Source organism: Mauremys mutica, chromosome 21 (genome assembly GCF_020497125.1).
Source record: "Mauremys mutica isolate MM-2020 ecotype Southern chromosome 21, ASM2049712v1, whole genome shotgun sequence".
Lineage (NCBI taxonomy): Eukaryota > Metazoa > Chordata > Testudines > Geoemydidae > Mauremys > Mauremys mutica.
Window position 1 is genome coordinate 10,613,960 of NC_059092.1, and position 20,237 is coordinate 10,634,196.

General features: G+C 40.5%; 1 protein-coding gene across 1 annotated transcript in view; it reads right to left on the reverse strand.

The window, feature by feature from the left end:
- Positions 1-14,174, reverse strand: part of CTNNBIP1 (catenin beta interacting protein 1) — a 55,126-nt gene extending 40,952 nt beyond the window's left edge. Inside the window, exon 1 of the mRNA XM_044996008.1 lies at positions 13,947-14,174. The gene's annotated coding sequence lies outside the window, so the exon portion shown is untranslated. The remainder of the gene's footprint in view (positions 1-13,946) is intronic.
- Positions 14,175-20,237: the final 6,063 nt, after the last annotated feature.

Below are 20,237 nucleotides of genomic sequence, written 5' to 3' on the forward strand. Positions count from 1 at the left end.
AACTAAAACCCACAACATTTTAGACTGAAAAGCATATTTGTTTTTAATCCAAATCTTAATAGAAATAAAATAAAATAAATATATGGAGATATCTCAGAGAACTGAAAGGGACCTTGAAAGGTCACTAAGTCCAGTCTCTCATCTTCACTAGCAGGACCAAGTACTGTCCCTGACAGGTTTGTTTGGTTTTTTGTCCTTCCCTCCCCTCCAGATCCCTAAATGGCCCCCTCAAGGATTGAGCTCACAACCCTGGGTTTAGCAGGCCCATGCTCAAATCACTGACCTATCCCTCCCAAGTCTAAGGTTTTTTGTTGTTGTTTTTTTTTTTCTTTCAGAGAAGTATTCCTCTGCAATGTTGTATATCCAAACACCAACATTGTACTTGTGCATAAGAATAAAAGTCTGTTCTATTTCACTATTAGCATAGTGCAGGCTGACCAAAAGGCAAGGAGTAAACTGCCCACACAAATAATGGACTAAAATAAGTTTTATCAGTTCAGTTTTATTAATGTGAAGTATTAATGTCAATCATATGGGAATCTCTTAAGTTGTAGATTGACAACGTCCTTTAGAAGGTTGCATGTTTCCAACAAATGAAAACCCAATGGGAGCTGGTTCAGTTACAAAAAATATTTTTCTCTTTGATCCTTGCTGGATCTATATGAAGACATATTTCAATCTAAAGACCTAAATTAAAGGGAGAGGACAATAAAAGTTCAAATGACCAGGTATCTTGAACAAACCTAGCTTCCACAGGTTTCACATGAACTATGCAAATATAAGTTAACGGCCAACAAGAAGTCCCTTTAACTCTGTGATGTTATCCAAGGTTAAGCCATTGGCCTCAGCAACTACACCACAGAGCATTTCATTTGGTGACATCATAGTCACACTGGTCAAGCCATAAGTGTGAGGGATGCTGCACCTTTAAAGCCTTGTTGATTTACAATCAGATTTTCCAGTTAACAGCTGGAGCTCTGAAACCTGAAGTCAGGAATCAGAATCTACAAATCCTGCTACAAAATTTTCTTCTAATTCAATCTGACCTTCAGCCACAGGCAGCTGGAGGCTACATTAATTCCCATTTCCAGAAGGATACAATAATCCAGAACCCATAACAGCTATTTATAAGTGAACAGTAAACGCTAAACTCCTGAATGCCTTTTTTCAATCTCATTTTCTGGGCACAGAGCTATCTTCACGTATGTCTTGGAGTCTGAGGACTCCTGGTGTTAGATTTTAGTTACACTTCATGTGGAACTCTAAATGTAGGTTCAGAGGTCCCTGAGTGTCCTGTCCAATTCAGAAAAAAAGCAGTTACAGTCCTCCCTCGGGGGGGGGGGGGGGGGAACAAACAAACCCACAACTGCAGCCACCCAAACATGAGAATTTATAAAACCAAACTGGGAAAACTTCCTTTCCTTGTTATATATGTTACACTTCTATAGCTCCTTTCATGAGAAGATCTCAAAGCACTTTGAAAATATTAATGAAGCAAGTTGCAAGAACAACCCAGGTGAGTATGTTCCTCTGAACATCAGGTCTAACATGAAAGTTGAGAAGCTATTCTAGCTACTTAACCATTATTCTTACACAATGGTTTCTTATCTTGAGATTTAGGCATACAAAAACCATGTTTTGAATTAGATTTTTACAATATCACACTAGCAACATATGTCGTAGAGTATCTGGTATGCCTCATAAAGGTAAATGAAACAGCATATATTTTTAGTTAACTCCTTTTTTAAAAAAGGCAATTTTTAATTCCAGAAAAAGTACTCAGCCTTGTTGTGCCTTTAAATTACATTATGTATCTGAAATGATATTCAAATCTCTCTGCAAGTTTGATAACGTCCCTAATTTAAAATGTTTGTTAAAACTAGAAAAAAAATCCTTTAGCAAAAGCTTATTTTCAAAGATATAGTACCCTCCTTGAAAAATTTACAAGCAATACAATTTTAGAAAAGATGACGCAAGTGACAGCAAACAATAGGATGGAAGGGAAGACAGTGGTTACAAAAATATTATGCATTTACCTGTATTTAGGATTATATACACTTTCCTGTCATTTATATAAACATTTATGCACTGTAAGAAAGCAAATCATTTATTTTTTACTACACACTAGCCAAGTCTTGGTAGGATCTCTAAAGGTATGCTGAAAATAACAAAAATAATTTGGCACTTTAATTCACTCTCAGAACACATGCCTTTAAGTAAAAGCATTTTGTACAGGCATTAAAATAGATTTACATTTTTCAACTAATGCCCAAGTTAACAGATATTATCATCATATTAACTCAAAATGAAGCAATGCAAGACATACTAATTTGGAAATAAGAAGTCTATAAAACTAGTATCTTAGAATATTCTGCAGTATATTAACAGGATTGTCATATGTAAGACACGAGCTGATTGTCCTGCTCTACTCAGCACTAGTGAGGCCTCAGCTGGAGTACTGTGTCCAATTCTGGGAGCCACACTTTAGGAAACATGGACAAATTGGAGAGAGTCCAGAGGAGAGCAACAAAAATGATAAAAGATTTAGAAAACCTGACCTGTGAGGAAAGGTTAAAAACACTGGGCATGTTTAATCTTGAGAAAAGATGACGTATCAGATCCCTGCTCAGTCTTCAAATATGTTAAGGGCTGTTATAAAGAGGACAGTAATCAACTGCTCTCCATGTCCATGTAGGACAAGTAGTAAGGGGCATATTCTGCAGCACAGTAGATTCAGGTTAGATATTAGGAAAAAAACTAACTATAAGGGTAGCTAAGCTCTGGAACAGACTTCCAAGGGAGATGAAGGAATCTCCATCATTGGAGATTTTTAAAAATGGGTTGGTCAGGGATGGTCTAGATTTACTTGGCCCTGCCACAGCACGGGGGGCCCAGGCGTGACGCATTCTGAAGGTTCCTTCCAGCCCTACAGTTCTGTGATTCTATGAAAGATGCAAAAAAATAAGATGTTGCTAGGACTCATTTCTCATGATAGTTTACTACTTTTTTGTCAGAAGTCGGAAAGAACCTTCATCTCTGCCAAATGACAGAACTTCTTGCAAGAACATTAGATGATTCATGGTTTTATATGGAACAGTACAAAGATGTAGGATAGGAAGACAGATACCTAGCAGAAACTAGATAGCATGTACAAAAAATTAGACGTAACCCAGAACTTTAGTTGTAACCAGTTAAGGTGCCCCTTTCTCTTAATTTCTCAAGGGACCGGACTTAACATATTGAAGCCCATAGTTACCTTACTCTTGTAAACTCTTGAAATTCAATTTTCTGATGGTTTAATTCTTAAAAAAAAGTTGACAAAATGATTAAACTAAACCTCCTTGTGTGAACCACTTCAACTCCCATAATTTCCCACTGCTCTTTGAGAAAAAAGGTTTCAAACTGCAGACCACAAAGTTACTCCACATGTTGTTGTGCACTCCATCAAAGAACCTTGAGCTGGCTTTTCAGGATCTCAAAGATCCCCATCTTTAAAAGTTGGATTTAATGGGAAATATTTTTTTCATAACTTTATTTTTAAGTCCCAAAAGAGGACACCTACTTCAAGTTCTTGTTGATGCCCTTGAGGCAACTGTAATGTATCCACTCATGTATTTTGGGGTACTAATCATTTGGCAGTCATCTTAGGGAACATATTTCAGAAACTGATTCAGGGGCTAAAGGAAGAATTTTCATATGAAGATCAAAACTGACAACTGTGGTCACATAACTCATAATGGACTTAGTCATCTTTGTCACTGAACTCTCTCACATTTCCAAGGAGAGGATCTTTCACTTGAGGTTTTACAAGAGCTAGTAAGTGCTAGACTCAAAGCAGTAAAAAAACAACCCAGGCTCTTACGTCTAAAGACTTGTGAACCTTTTCTTCAGAAAAATCCAGTCTATATGCACGAGGCTGCTATTTATTACACAGAAGCCAGAGCACGAGGCAATAGCAACCAACATTCACATGGTGTCAATACTTTAACTCCATGTAGTAGGCCTAGCGATAAAGAATTGGCCCATTGTTGGCAATGGACAAATTGACAATCTGCTAGGCCACTCTACACACTTATTGAATAAGAAGTAAAATGTAATTTTTTTCCACAATGAGCTTAATCAAAACAAGCCTACCATATATATGTATCAAAGTATACTACAGGACTTGATATAGATATGTATGAATGACCTAAGTGTAGGTATTTCCAACTCCATTAGGCTATTCTTTACTGGCCAGAAGGTGAACTAGGAAGAAAACGTCAGCACTCAAGGCTGCACTAGTGGAGAACTAGTCTAGTATTGCTTTGTATTTCAAGACAAATAGACATTATTCACAATAATTCACTTTTGTATTTAGATTTTAAAATGATTACATATTGTTCTGACTCAGTCTTACTGGTGGCTGAAATGGCATTTTAGTTTATATTAAAAAGAAGACAAAATCTAAACATAAATTACACTAAAACCAAAAGCATTTAAATGACAAACCCTTGTAGAACAATCTAAAAAACAGAACAAGCAGAAATCTAATAAGTTCCTGTAGGCAATTAAAGCAGCAAGAATTTATAGTTGTAAATATATTTGCAAGAATGAGACTAAAACCCCAAAATTGTAACAACTATATTTGGAGTCTTAAACTGCCTTTGGACGGTGAGCAAACTTTCTTCTCCACATTTTGAGTGCACACTATTGTTATATTTAACTAGAGACACTATAATTAATATGGATTGGAAATACTTATCTCCTCTACATCACCTACGGAAGCACCCTTTTACTTACAGGTATTTCTATGGTGCTAGTCATCAAAGTATCTTTCTGCAGATGCTCAGCATATTGAAGATATTTTTAATGGAAAAATATGACCTGTGCTGCCCTGCAATTTATGCTGATGTGAGACAATGGTAACTCTAGAACAGGGGTTCTCAAACTGTGAGTCGGGACCCCAAAGAGGGTCACAACCCCTTTTTAATGGGGTCGCCAGGGCTGGTGTTAGACTTGCTGGGGCCTGGGGCTGTACCACTTGGGGCCAAAGACCAAGCCCCACTGTCCGAGGCCAAAGTCAGAGGGCTTCAGCCCTGGGTGGCAGGGCTCAGTTTACAGGCCCCCCCACCTGGGGCTGAAACCCGTAGACTTTGGCTCCCGCACTCTGGGGCCTGGGCTTTGCCCTCTCCCACTCCTGCCTGAGCTGGCAGGACTTGGGTGGGCTCAAGCTTTGATTCCCCCCTCCTGGAGTCATGTAGTACTTTTTGTATTCAGAAGGGGGTTGCGGTGCAATGAAGTTTGAGAACCCCTGTTCTAGAACATATACTTTTACTGAGAAAGCTCTTTATGTTTAAGGTACAACACCTCTTTTAGAGCAGATAACTGGCCTATTTACCTATAATTGTTATTTCTCAAGGTGACAGCTAGTTATTAGAATTGGATAACCATTAGACGGGTGATCAATTTCCTGTTTTGATTAGCAATACTATATACGTTTTAGTGTGTGTCTCAAATGCTAATAAATGCACTCTGTGGAAATTGTCTGTTTAACAATGGACAAAAACAATTAACACTTTTCTGGCCTCAAAGGGTGACAAAGTCTGCTTCAAAGTAATGATGTAGGCATCACTCCTGCCCAAATCAGTATGTTTGGAGCACATGTACAATATACACAATGCTTCCTGTGCTACTTCCCATACATGGCCAGAAAGTTAATGAGGGTTAAAATCCCTTTAGAAAGGGACTACTTTTTGTTTTTATCAATGTATAACTTTAGTTGGCTTTAAAAATAAAGTGTGTTTTTCAGTTGTTTTTGTTTAAAATCAAAATCTATAACAATTTAATGATTTGCCTGGCACATTTATATTGCCGGGGAATGTGTTGTAGCCAGTTGCAGCATAGACCATTTATACCGCCTTGTTATTTGGATAGCACTAACATCATACTTTGCTCTATGCAAAAGAGTTCCCTGCTCCAAGGATCTTACCAAGAATATACTGCAGATGAAATATTTTTCCTGCATGTTATGAATTGGTCTGTGTTAATGCCATAGTTAGTCTATGCAAGCAATTTTCCTGCCTTTTTACTCTCTTTGAAGCTTCTGTTAAAAAGGCAGCAGAAAGCCTCAAACTTTCCATTTTGTTTATTAGATCATTAAATGAACTAGCCCAGTTTTCAAAGAGATTTATTGGGGGTGAAGGGGGAGGGGGAGAAGAGGTGGAGAAGAAAGTGATTTCATTCCTTGTCATCCTTTTCACAAGTAGGACTTCTACCATCCACAAATTCAAAACACAAACTCTTAATTACATATTGGTTTTGATGCACATGTTTTACCATCTGTAGTTTTTCATTTGTTGTAACTGTATGCTATATAAGGTTTTTTGATAGAAGGTGGGATTGCAGGGAAGGAAATCTTGCCCTCAAGGGGCTCCCTGTTTCTCAGGAAGCAGGGATGTAATTTCCTTCCTTCCTAGACACAGTCTTGTATGTGAAAAGTTAGTTATATTAGCACTAAACTGTGAAATAATCTCAATGAACTCATTAGCTTGACAACAGAATTTTCCCCTTAGCAGAAACCTATTAACATATGGGCTGTAAAGAAATAACCCCTAAAATCTTTCAGTCAGTGGCTTAAACAGTGCCCCCAATCAATACTGAATTTATTGCAATGGAGACAATATTGGAGACTGAGAGAAAGACAGGCCCCTAAGAGGCTGAGAATATACTCACATCAATAAAGAAAATAACTATGGTGCATATGGGACCCCATGCTCAACTGTCCTGAAAGTTTGATTTATTAGGGGATTAACACTAAACACTTTTCAAGAAGACTGATTGGGCCTCTGTGATATATAGAGGCATCTGAAGCAGAGCAGTTACCAGATAGATTGCACCCCAACCCACAGCAAAGAAGAGGGATACCTCAATCGACCAACGTAAGCAACTTAACCAAAATGCTATTATACATCAGTAATTATAATAAGTGTTTCAGAAACCCTGGGACCATTAGCCAACACACTCAATACAAGGCAGATATTTTTGCAAGTGTTTAATGAGATTTGTTTTGAGCTCTCAAATTAGTTATTGTTCAAGAGGTTTTAACTGATCAACTGCTACAGTGTAACCATATCATATAAGTGGGAAAATCCAATGAGATTCTAGAAGGCTTTTTGCATATCCCAAACAATTTAGCATAATTACAGACCATCTCTAGAAGTGAAATTCCCAGCTGAAGGGAAAAACTAGATGGAGGTTACTATATTAGTTTAACCATTAAGAACATTATCAACTTTATAATCTGTCCCTTAGAAATGATGTAGTTAGGGTCAAAAGCTAAGTTTTTTCACCAGTACAGGTTCAATATTTTAGGTAGATACAACATACTGTTTTGTTTTTGGTTAAGACAGTAATCACAAGTACTATTATACAAGAGAAATCTTCCACAGTTCAGAATAAACTACGGTGTAATCAGGGCCCCATGCATTTCAGTTGCTGTGAAATTTAATACTGAATCAATACATTACTGTAAGTTTTGCAGCACTGGTTAAGTTTTCATTAACAAAAAAACAAACAAAAAAAATCTCTAGCTTCCAGGACTGAAGGAAAAATCTTCCAAATGCAAATCCTGCATAGACTGATGAGTAGTTTCCAGAATCTGCTGACAGCCAAAAAAAAGCAGCTCAGAGATATGAACACTTCCAACTCATCTCAATCTGGGTGTCAAAACTTATAAGACAATGAATATATTTTTAGTATCTGTATCACTACTAGATATTTTAGCAGAAGCATCCAACTATTGTGTTTATCCCCCAGTCTCAAGCGGCCTCCCCTGACTAACTGTACAACCCCACCCCCACTCCCCTGCAATTTTCATTTAAGTTATCAGCATTCAAAACAAAAATTGTTTAATTGATAATTGAGGGACCACCTAAAATTAAATGTATATATTAAATACCAGAGAATATTGTGCTGGTGGCATTATTCTTTCATATTTTAATTAAAGACCTCCACTTACTGTTTACTTATTGCTGCTGCAGTATTTTCAGTTTGCAGCACTGGAGAGAGCTTACTAAAAAAAAATGTAGGTCATGTTTGCCATAGAGTACGTGGTGGGACCTAATGAAAAGCATTAGTGAGCTCTGAATCAGGCCCATAAAGTTAATGAAAAGACTCCCAATTATTTCAGTGGACTTTGAAACAGACCTTATGAGTGCAGCGGCAGTATTAACATTCAATCTCACAACAATCTTACAGGGTAGTTTATTATTTTATAGAAAGATAAGAAACCTCTGTGTGACTCAGCTTGACTTGACTATGGTCACAAACAGAGCTAAGCAGATGATGAAAAATTTGACATTTTTTTTCTATTTTTCTGTTAATTATTCTCTAACAAATTGAGAAAATGAAGAATTTCTGATAAATAACTCTTGGGCTGCAAATCTGCAAAGAGCCCATGCAAATTTTTAATATTTAGTGATGCTGGTTACTTACGCAAGTCAAGTTTTATTATTTCTGTTCTCTGACTGGTGACTTATGTGACAACCCAAGAGAATTTTAAATAGTCAAGTGAAAATCTGAAATCCAAGATTTATACTATTGATTAGTTTTTCAATACAAAATCTGCTTCCAGTCATATTAGTTTTAAATTCAGTTTTTTGCTAGCATTCATGTCTATCAAGTTCATTTCTAGAATATTCACAGAAAGTGAATGCAAAAGAGGCACAAAAAGATCAAATACTTAAACTAACTTACAAATTCAAACTGATATTCAAAGTATTTTCAGCATTTGTCCAACTCAGCATATTCAAAGTGAAATGCAGAGCAGTGAACAGAACAAAGGAACCCTCATTTCTAATTCTCTGAAGTATGCAATATGCAACACTAACTTATATTTCTTTGGCCAACACAAACCCAGAGTTAATCCCATCTCCTCAGAAGTGCTCGCTCTATAAAATTACCAAGGAGAATTGTTTCTGGTCCTTGCTTTCTCTTAACCTGTAAATACTACATAAACCTTAAGCAGGTGGTTAACTTAAGCACAGGAGTAGCTCAATTAGCTTTAAGTATGTGCATAGTACCATTTAAGTTAAACATGCTTTCTTGGATCAGGGCTGAAATTAATGCACACGCTTCATGTCTCAGCAAATGAAAATTCTTAAACTGAAAAGACAGAAAATAGAGCATAGTCTCAAAGTTTTGTGAGACACACAGAAGAGGCCATTTACAATGGGTTTCCAAAACTGGTTCCTTAAATATGAAGGATGTATAGTTCTCATGTAATTTGTAAGTTAAGGTGTAAGATTATTAGATAATATCTTAAACAACATATCTAAATATTTATATATGCATGTCTTTGTAAGGAGCACTCTGCATGATACCTGGGGACAAAGGATGGCTCTTAATTAATCTAATTATCTTGGGGGGGGGGGGAGAGACAGGAAGAACTGTTTCTTTGAGAGTGTTCAGTAGAAACTACTAAACGTTAAATATGTTTTTTATTTCTTGTAAGCCTCTATTTATTGTGTTTCAGTCTTTGTGGTTTATGGTAGGCCTATTCAGCCACAGATAGCATTCCAGAGGAGCATGCCATAGTGGACAGTACTTCAAAATTAAAAACATGACTGATTAGTTTTAGTATTTAAAGAATTACATTTGCAAATACAGAAATCTCAATTACTCAACACTTTCACTGTCTAATCAATTTCCTGCACATCTCCTTGTTCTACTGACTCCCCATTATATAAATATTCAGCAGAACCATAAGAATTCTACTATTTACAAAAAAAAAAAATTATACAAGGACCAGTCACTGTTTCAGCATCTCAACTCCATGACTGGTGCTGGTGTGTCAGTGACAGCTACTATTTTACGGATACCTCTCAGCTGGAAATCCAATCTGATAAGTTTGCAACAGAGGAAATGCAAGTCAGCATCTGAATGAATGGAAAATTTTCAAGAGATATCAAAGTTGTTATGAAGAAAGCTGTAATGAATTTTTTCTAAATAAATTCAACGGTGGGTTTTGAAAGTCTCTTGCCTCCCATATGCACTCAATGCTGAGCTGTATTTCCGGCATCACAAACTAGGTCAGTCTATGAAGATGGCTACTTTCTATTTAAATACTGGATGTATAAATGAATTTTTTTTTAATTGAATAGATTTACATTTTACAGAAAGGTTCTAATTCCAGATGATAATGAAACTTTAGAGATGTTAGCAACCCAACAGCATTTCATAGCAAATAGCCATGACCAATTTATTTTACACAAGTTGTTTCCTATGCACCTACCATTCTTTAATATTTTACATGAATAACCATGTGTATGCAAACCCCTGATGGACATTATATTTGCCACATAATAGGATATACATCTATGATACTGTTTTGAGCTTACATTTAATACTAGAAACATTTCAAATTTGAGAGTTTTTTGCCATTGGGGGGAGGAAATAAATAAAATTTCTTGTAGCCCTGACTCTGTTCCTTGCAAAACAAGAAGTGCAGAATGACACAAACTGGAAATAACAAGGGGAGAAAAAAAAATCACACAAGGCAATTAAATTTGTAAACAACAGATGTATAGATATCATATATGGGTTTCATTCAGAACCTGTCTTTCACATTCCCCTAATACTACTACTTAATACTAAAAATATCACTTCATATCTTTAAAGTACTGTACAGTCATTAACCAATTATTTCTTGTAATGAACATTCAACATTGGCAGAAACCCCAGACACTTACATTTAAAAAAAAATACTGCTCTCCCTTCTGAATGAGGTCCTAAAGCACATGCATCACTATCAGGCAGAATTGCTCCATTCTCATTTTTGGCATCAGGGACTCTATTTTTTATTCTGTGTTTGTAAAGCTTCTAGCACAATGGATTCCTGGTCAATGACTAGGGGACTTAGGTGCTACTGCAATAACAAATAAATAATAATTATGTGTCCACGAAGATGACAAATGATTCATGTAAATGTTGTGGGTGCCATCCCCAGAATATTGAATGGGTTTCCACTGGAAATCTCCATCTCTGTCCACTTTGAGGTGTTTTCAGGATTTTGCTAAAATTTTTATTTTAATGACGCTACATTTTAAAGTAGTTTATTTCACAGTAGTTTTTACGAGGACCCAAGCACTTCAAATGGCCAACTTATAAAGTTAACTCACTTAAGTCTCCCTCTCTCTCGTTGCCACTTTATGATTTATTTTTTAATTCTAGAAGCCGCTGCTTAGATTTATCCAATTAACACGTGCTTACATCAACTGAAAGAGTGCACAAATCCACACATACAAATGCTAGTTATACTCTGGAATCTACTAATTTTTACAAAAATGCTGCAAATAATAAGAGCAAACACTTTTTCCAGCTTATAGCATCATGAAGCCACTTCAATGTTTCTACAGCACATCCGTTACTGTGTTCCATCTATGCCAATTTGGCAGAGGCAAAAGGAAGGATGAGAATAGGGCACTAGTTTTGTGGTTGATAAGTCTGTTTATGTAAAGGAACAGTAGTATAGAAATATTGAAGGGTGTGTAAGTGGATTTACACTAAATTACAGTGATGCACGTCCAATCCATGACAAATAACTGGCTATACATCAATACACACTTCATGTCAGACACTGGCAATAAAATATCAAAGCTAGAGAAATTAACGCACAACATAGTACTTTAGTGGGCTACCTAAAGGTAATTTTTACTTTATACACACTAAACTGTGCTCCCCTCAATATTTATCAGAAAAGACAGCTGTTTGGGTATAACAGAACAGTAGCTGTCTAACTTTCTACAGTACTTGATTCAAAGCCAGTAATCCTGCAGATTTTTGAAACTAGGATGTAGCCTGATTAGCTCAAAAGACTAAGCAAATCACCTAACTTCTTTGTGCCTCAGTTTTTGCACACTTACCCCATTTATAAGAAAGGGATGCCTTGCCTTACCTCACCTCAGATGAGAGTTATGAAGCTTATTTAATTAGTTTGTCAAGAGCTCAGAAATCCTCAAAAAGACCCTCCACAAAAGAGCAAACTATTCTATTCTTCTGTCCCACAACAGAGTATATATACAGTCCACAAAAAGACGTGGCTTTTACTTTTCCTCAGAGTGTACCAGAAATGTATTTATAAAGTACATTTAGATGGTAAGCAGAACCCAAACTAATTTCTTATCCATTTCCCAGAGCAGAAACAGTATTTCAGCTACTGACATACCTCTCTCCCTGGCCTCTGACAATGATTTGCTCTACGGAGTATCATTCACTGTCCCTGTCACAAGCAGCTGTCTGCCATCAAAGTGAAGAAAAAAATATACTGTGAGCCAACAGATGTCCACCTTTATCCTCAGTATTCAACTGGGGAGCAGGAAGCTGGGGAATGAAGTCTCTGCTGAAGCCTACCAAAGTCAGAAGAGTGGAAGCAGAATAGATGGCACTGGGAGTCCAGTTGCATGCATGCGGTACAGGAACAGACCCCTGGAAGCACAGAACCCTACTGCAACTGCATCACTGGCTCAGGCCTAAGGCTACCATAACATTGTGCACCCTGCAATGATATGTTTCTTTAACAGAAATGATCAAGAGCACATCTATTAACATTCAATGTTATACAGATATTATCTGCAACTAAATTCCATCTCAATCTCTATTAAATACTTCCTGGAGCCTCACAACGAAGCTCTTCAAATTTCCTCTACCGGTATGCCATTCAATCTAAATTACCTGTATTTGTCTCTACCAGCTAGACAGCTATGATGCTGGGTATAACTTTTATAAGCCATACTATACACGTGAACAGATTGCATGGAATACATTGCTGTAAGATTAAGTGCTCTGTTTATTAAAAATGTATTCCCCACCTGTCATTCTGAAGATTTTAAAGTACATTAATCAGCTTTATGTGGGAATTACCTCACCTGCCACAGAAATGCAGTCACTTCTGGGGTAGGACATAACAGCTGTTTAAGAGTGCACAGAAACACTATATAGCAGTCAGGAAGTAAAGCAAAATACCATATCTATTTTAAAAGACTGTGGTGGCTAAGTATCCATTACTAGTTGGGGTTTAAAAGTCATGAATGCCTAAAACCACTTGGACTCTAAGCAAACAGAAATCACATGCTATTACCCAACCTTCCACAGCGGCAGCAGTTAAGATTTTTTGCACCACCAGCAGAAGGAGAGAGAAGGGAGAATAAAAGGCTGCAGAGCACGTTGAAGACAGTAGCTCTCGGCTATACGACCTGACCGAAAGCGAAGTGTCATCTTCATCAGTCGGTGTACGACTGTGACTACCTCGCCAGGCAGCTCCGGCTAGGGCGGAACCAGTGAGGAGTCAGGCTGAAATCAGCATCCTCGGTGGGGGAAGGTTGTGTGGGGCAGAGTAGCGAGGTGAGGGGACCGGGGAGGATGGAGGAGGGCAGGGATTCAGTGCAGGTAAGGGAGGACCAAGCGGACGGGGGACTCTGCAGAGGAATGCCCTGGGAGGGGCGCTGAGACCAGCCTCGGGAAGGGCGGGTCCGGGTGCCCCGAGAGCAGAGCGCAGGGGGGATTCGGGGCCCCCCGGGGAGGGCCTGGAGCCTAGCGGGGAGCCCCGAGAAAGGGGTGGAGGGGCCTGGGGGAGCCCTAGGGCAGGGAGGCAGCGAACGGGGAAGCGGAGAGGCGCCCTGGGTGAGGAGCGGAGCGGGGCAGCCCCAGGAGGGGGCCCGGGGCAGCCCCGGGGTGGAGGGAAGGCCCCAGGAAGGGGAGAAGGAAGGGCGGGGGGCTGGAGCTGAGGAGCCAGGCGGTGACGGGTCTGGCAGAGGGGCCCGGGACGGGGGCAGTGGGGGGCTGGCCCCCAGGCTCCCTCGCACCAAGCGGCTCCCGGCCCGGCCCAGCTCCCTTTGTTACAGCAGCCCGAGCCCCGGGAACAAAGGGCGGGCGGGTGCGGAGTCTCGGGCCCGCAGGCAGGCGGTGCTCACCTGGGTGCGGGGCCAGACCGGCCCGGGGCAGGCGAACGGGCGGCGGCGACAGCAGGAGCGGGGGCCTGATCCGGAGCCGCGGCAGAGAGAGAAGGCGAGAGAGAGCGGCCGCCTCCTCCGTCGTGACTCACCGCGGCGGCCCAGGGAGGGAGGGAGGCGCCTGGGCGGCTCCGGGGGAGGGACCCGCCGCGTCCCAGCGCCCAGGGCTGCGGTGGCGCCTCAGGCACAACCCGAGGGGGGAGGGGCAAAAGGCGGCCTCAGAACCTGGGGGTGGGGCCATCGTGGCAAAGGAGGAGGAGTTAGAGCCACAAGGAAGGGAGGGGCCAGAGAGGTGGAAGGGGTGTGGCCACCTTTGGGGTGGAGCTAGAGTCAAGGGGCGGGACAATTAACGGGGGGGTGGGAGGGGGGTTAGTTTAAAGCCATGGGAAGGGGGGAGCCTAGGAAAGGGAACAGCCAGAGGACAAGGAATGGGATTAAAACTAAGACGAGAGGGCAGAATTGTAAAGGAGTGGGGTGAGCGTGGCCAAATCACCAGTGGGAGGAGTTAAAATGTAGGGAGATGGCTGGCTTGGAAGAGGGTTGGGGGTTAGGACGAGAATAAAGGGTGGGGTCAATGATTCTGCAGGAGGAGCCAGTGAGGAAGGGGTGTGGACAACACACCTAAGGGAGGAGTCAGTCTGAGGAAGGGGAGGGCGGCAAAAGCAGTGGGGCGGAGAAGAGTAAGAACTGGTGTTTAGGGAAGGAAGAACAGGAGTGGACTAAACACAGGCTCATTGCAAGGTTGCTAGTACAGCCAGGAAGCCACTGGTACTGTCATTTAAGCTTCTTGCTGACAGGTTAGTACCGTTAGCAGAGTTGGCTCTAAGTCCATGTCCTGGTATGAAGTTAGATGCTCACCTTGTTAGGACAGATATTATAAATCAGACGCTGACATTATAAAGCACTGCCAGGTGATGCTGTGGACTCAGCCTCACCTTCCCGCTAGCCATCCTACTCAGCTGGATATGGTTGTGCTATACTAGGGCCCTACCAAATTCACAATCCATTTTGGTCAATTTCACTGTGGTAGGATTTTAAAAATTGTAAATTTCATTATTTCAGCTATTTAAATCTGAAACTTCATAGCATTGTAATTGTAGAGGTCCTGACCCAAAAAGGAGTTGGGGGGGAGGGGCGCCACAAGGTTATTGTAGGGGGTGTTGTGGTACTGCTACCCTTACTTCTGCGCTGCTGCTGCTGGTGGTGGTATTGCCTTCAGAACTGGATAGCTGGAAAGCAGCGACTGATGGCCGGGAGCCCAGCTTTGAAGGCAGAGCCACTGCCAGCAGCAGCATAGAAGTAAGGATGGCATGGCATGGTATGGTATGGCCACCTTTACTTCTATGCTGCTGCCTGAAGAGCTGGGCCCTCAGTCAGCAGCCACGACTCTCCAGCCACCAAGCTCTGAAGGCAGCAGCTCAGCAGTAAGAGTGGCATGGTATGGTATTGCCAGGCTTATTTCTGTGCTGCTGCAGGTGGGGAGTTGCCTTCAGAGCTGGGTGCCTAGCCAACAGTCACCGCTCTCCGGCCGTCCAGCTCTAAAAGCAGTGCAGAAGTAAGGGTGGCAATACTGTGACCTCCTTCAAATAACCTTGCCCCCCCTGCAACTCTCTTTTGGGTCAGGACCCCCAATTTGAGAAATGCTGGTCTCCCCCATCAAATCTGTATAGTATAGGGTAAAAGCACACAGAAGACCAGATTTCATGGTCCATGACACATTTTTCATGGCTGTGAATTTGGTATCTCCAGCCCAGTATTAAAACACATTCCACTAAGACTAAAATACAGACACCATAACCAGCTATGTTCTAACCCTGCCAAGAAACTGATATATTAAGAATGCCCAAATTATTGTGACATTCAAGTAATAGGTCTTTTTTGCAAATCTATGCAAAATTGCTTTTCTGAGCATAGATGCCACAACCTTCAACTCTTATAATTTTAGGAGGAAGTCACATGGCCATTGAGCCATTCTGAGGTAGCTATGATATAAAGTCAAAAGTCAAATCTCATGCCTTGGGAAAATTATGTTTACAAATAAATATGGCATAAGCTTAAACTCCTAACAGACTCATGTGTTCATGTCCAACTATTAATGCAGCCAGAATGACTGAATCCTGTAGCGCTACAAAAGGTGTCAATCATTGGGATGCACAGTTTAATGAACATTAACTGATTATTTTCAGTAAAAGTAGGATGGAGATTTTCACTGATGAGAGAAGTTAACACAAAATTGGAACACAAAAATCTCAGTTCTGACACTGATTTCTTTGGTGGTTAAGTTGCTTACTTACCTTCCACACACAAGAGTTGGGGGAACAATGAGTTAAGGCTCACATCCTCAAAGGTATTTAGGTGCCCAATTCCCATTGAAATCACTGGGAGTTAGATAATAATAGGAGATATACCAATCTCCTAGAACTGGAAGGGACCTTGAAAGGTAATTGAGTCCACCACCCTGCCTTCACTAACAGGACCAATTTTTGCCCCAGATCCCTAAGTAGCCCCCCTCAAGGATTGAACTCACAACCCTGAATTCAGCAGGGCAATGCTCAAACCACTGAGCTATCCCTCTCCCCAGGGGGATGACTTTGAGGATCTGGGTCTAATCATTTATAAAATTATTGCGAAGAAAAGGGTTATAAGTGTTACTTAGTAAATATATTTTTATTCTATTTTATATTTTATCTCAATTACATAAAAATAGTCAGAGCAATGAAATCAGTGGCCTGTCCTTTGATAGTTTATTTAATGACATCAAAGCTTAATGCCACTGAAATCTGTACCCCACTGACAGTTAATGAAGGTCTTAACATGAAAGCTCTTCCAAAGAGCAAACCCAAGCTGCAGACAGGAACAGGAATGGTGCAAACATGATGGGTTCTGAGATTATTACCAGCACATACACACTGCACAGCAGGCAGTAATGATTATTAATTATTTAAGAAAAGAACATGAGAGCACCAACAAAAGCTGGAAAGAAAAATGCGGAAGCATCGCTCTGGGATCCTCCAGTTAGAATAATGTTAATTAGCACAATACATGAGTCTGAGGGAAAGATCCAAAATTACTTTATGGCAGTGAGGAGTTGGCAGCTCCACAATGAAACAATTTTCTCATTTGTAATAGGATGTATTTGCTTCTGAAGGCATTATGGGCAAAGTGTAATTTAAAAATAAAATACTGTACAAGTTCTAGCTCTCCTATCCTCATTTGATTACTTGGTTGTGTAACATATCCTACAGCAATTTTATATAGTATCAGTGTAGCACCCAGGTTGAAATGCATACCTCTAGAAAACTTTTTAGTGAGGGATCTGTAGTATTTTGGCGACCTTTTGTGAATTCTCAAGGTCCTCTTCTTAAAATGATGGGTTCAAAACAATTTGCTCCCTTCTCCCTTACTATCTCCAACAACTATTCTGAGTTTTGGGATCACTGAGTTTTTCAGATTTTAAGATCTTGCAGACCTTTTGCTACTAGGCAACTTGCCAATTTACCATTCTATTATTCATAAAGCACAAGACAGGCAACCAGGAGACCAGGCTTCTCTTACCAGCTCTGCCACTCACTTGGGCAAGTCATTTAGGGCCTGCTTTTCAGAAGTGCTAAGCACCTACAACTCCACCTGGACTATGGAAGATATGGATGCTCTGTGCCTCTGAAAACCAGTCTCTATCATGCCTGGGTTTCTCCATCCACAAAATGGGGATAATAAAGTTTATCAGTTTTGGAAGGATGTTGTGATGCTTAATTCTCTAAAGCAGCATTTCTCAAACTGGGGTCCGCAGACCCCTGGGGACCCCTGAAGGTACTCCAAGGGGTCCGCAGGCCCCGCTGACCAACTCCTCCCCCTCCCTCAACTCTTCCCCACCTCCCAGTGCCAAACCAGGAGATTTTAGGTGCTAAAAGTCTGATGCAGTGGGGCTAAGGCAGGCTTCTTACCTGCCCTGGCTCTGCGCCGCTCCTGGAAGCGGCCAGCATGTCCCTGCAGCCCCTGGGGGAGGTCAGGGGGTCTCCATGCCCTGCCCCTGCAGCTCCCATTTGCCAAGAACTGCGGCCGACCTGCAGGCAGGGGCAATGCGTGGAGACCCCCTGCCATCCCCCCTCCGGCCCCCGCGAGGGATGTGCTGGTCACTTTCAGGAGCCACCCAAGGTATTATTAATTTCCTTCTTTGGGGACATTATTGTAGCCAAGCTGGGATCAAGAGTGATCTCAGTATTTTTCGTGACTAGTGGATACCAGAGTTCTGGCATTGCCTCTATACTATGTCAGAACAATGTTACAAATATCTCAAATTAAATAATTCAGCAGCCTTTACTGCACTACTTAGTGCTTAGATTCCACTGTGATGGGTGCACTAGAAATTCCCAGAAAGATTAGATGAGGTGGGCAAAAAAAGACACGCACCACTGGCTGTTTAGTACAAGGGTAGGGCTTAAAATCCCATTTTGTTATGAAATCTGGGCTTAAAGTTCAGATGCTGAGAATCCTATTTTCTCCTCAGTCTCATCTGTTAATTGTATTTTAAAATAAAATGTTTCCAGATAAAATTTTGTATTTACGATGCACCTGACTGTAGTCATTATCTTGCTAGATAATGACTTACCAACAGCACAGGGATTTAACATCAGGCACTGCAAATGGTCTCCATCTTGTTAGGATGCCAGTTTGACGATCAAAAGAAAAGCTTTATTACTTATATATTAAGGACTGTGTGCCAACAAAATCTGCAAGGGGAAAACCCCAGGCAGAACAAAGCACTTGCAATCATTATAGACCCATTTTTGGAGGCCTGTTGAAAACTGGGTATTGAATATTTTGTTTTATTAGTAAAGAGGTTAAACCAGTTTTCTGAATGATGGAAAGAAATTTCCATGACTAGAACTCAAACTCACAAAAATCAAAACATTCTTAGCTGATTAAAACTCCATCCTTAATTTACCCCATGGTTCCAGCATAGCATAGGGATTTCAGCTAAGCAGATGATATTGTATACTATATGTTACTATACCTATTGGCCTTAAATCTCCATTTCCAAACCTACTCATTTGTAGCTATATTTTCAAAAATAGCATATTGTTTTGGATGCTCACATTTTTGATATCCAACATTAGACACCTTGGGACTGATTTTCAGAGTTCCCATTGACTGCAGTTCGGAGTTTTAGGTGCTTAGTGCTTCTGAAAATCGTGCCCAAAATGTGTCAAATTGGAAACACAAAAACTCAGGCACCAAAAATTATGGGTCCCCTCTTGAAAAATGTTACCTTGTCTGTGTAAGGTTGTTTTTTACATTGAAGGAAATTTTAACGAAAGAGGAAAATATAATCACCTATCAAGGGTTTTGTCTATACTAGGATTTAAAGGAATGTTAGAACATAAGCTTACTTATTCTAACTAACATGTAAAAGTCTAGGGCAGACAAGGCAGAGTATATGTGCTAAGTTAGCTGAGCTAAAGCCTATGTCATTACAATATTTGACTCAAGCTAGGTATTTTTGGGGGCACTGTGGTAAAGCCTTCCTCCTGCAGAGGCCAGAAGGAGCCTCTCATGAGGACTAATAAGATTTCTACAGTCTTTGATGGTAAGTTCATTTATAACAGATGTCAAATGTTGAATTTATATAGGTAGTAAGATCTAGTGGTTAGAGCAACAAATCAGGCATCTTGGGTTCTGTTCCCACCTGAGTCACCAAGCAGTTATGGGCAAGTCACTTTCATTCTCTGTGCCTGTTTCCTTATCTTACCTACCACAATTATAATTAAATGATTATACTTTGAGATCCTCCCTGGGAAGAAGGCATAGCTATGCAATGTATTATAATACTTAGACATTCCCTTGCACAAGACAGTAGCAGCTTTGGAATTTTTTTCTTGAGTTAATGAGACATAAGATACAGTTTACAGAGACAGCTTTCTTACTACTCCAGTGGTGAATCGACTGTCATTCTCTGCTTTGGCTGTTATTTGTTAATAACAAATTTGTTTCTCCTAGGGTTGCTGTGATCCAGGCCAACATTTCCTTGGTTATCTCGTTAAAGTCTTAAATAATTATGGCATGAAGCTTCTTAGAAAAGAGAGATCTGAGGCAACATAGAGCCAGACAACTGCCTGTACAGTTTTCTGTGTATCAGGCTGTTAGTTTTGGAAGAGGATAAGGGGAGAAGGGAATTCCCAATTTACTTATGTTTGGGATTGACTTTGCTTCCTAACATATCAAGACTACTAGAATTCCCTCTCCACTGAGAAC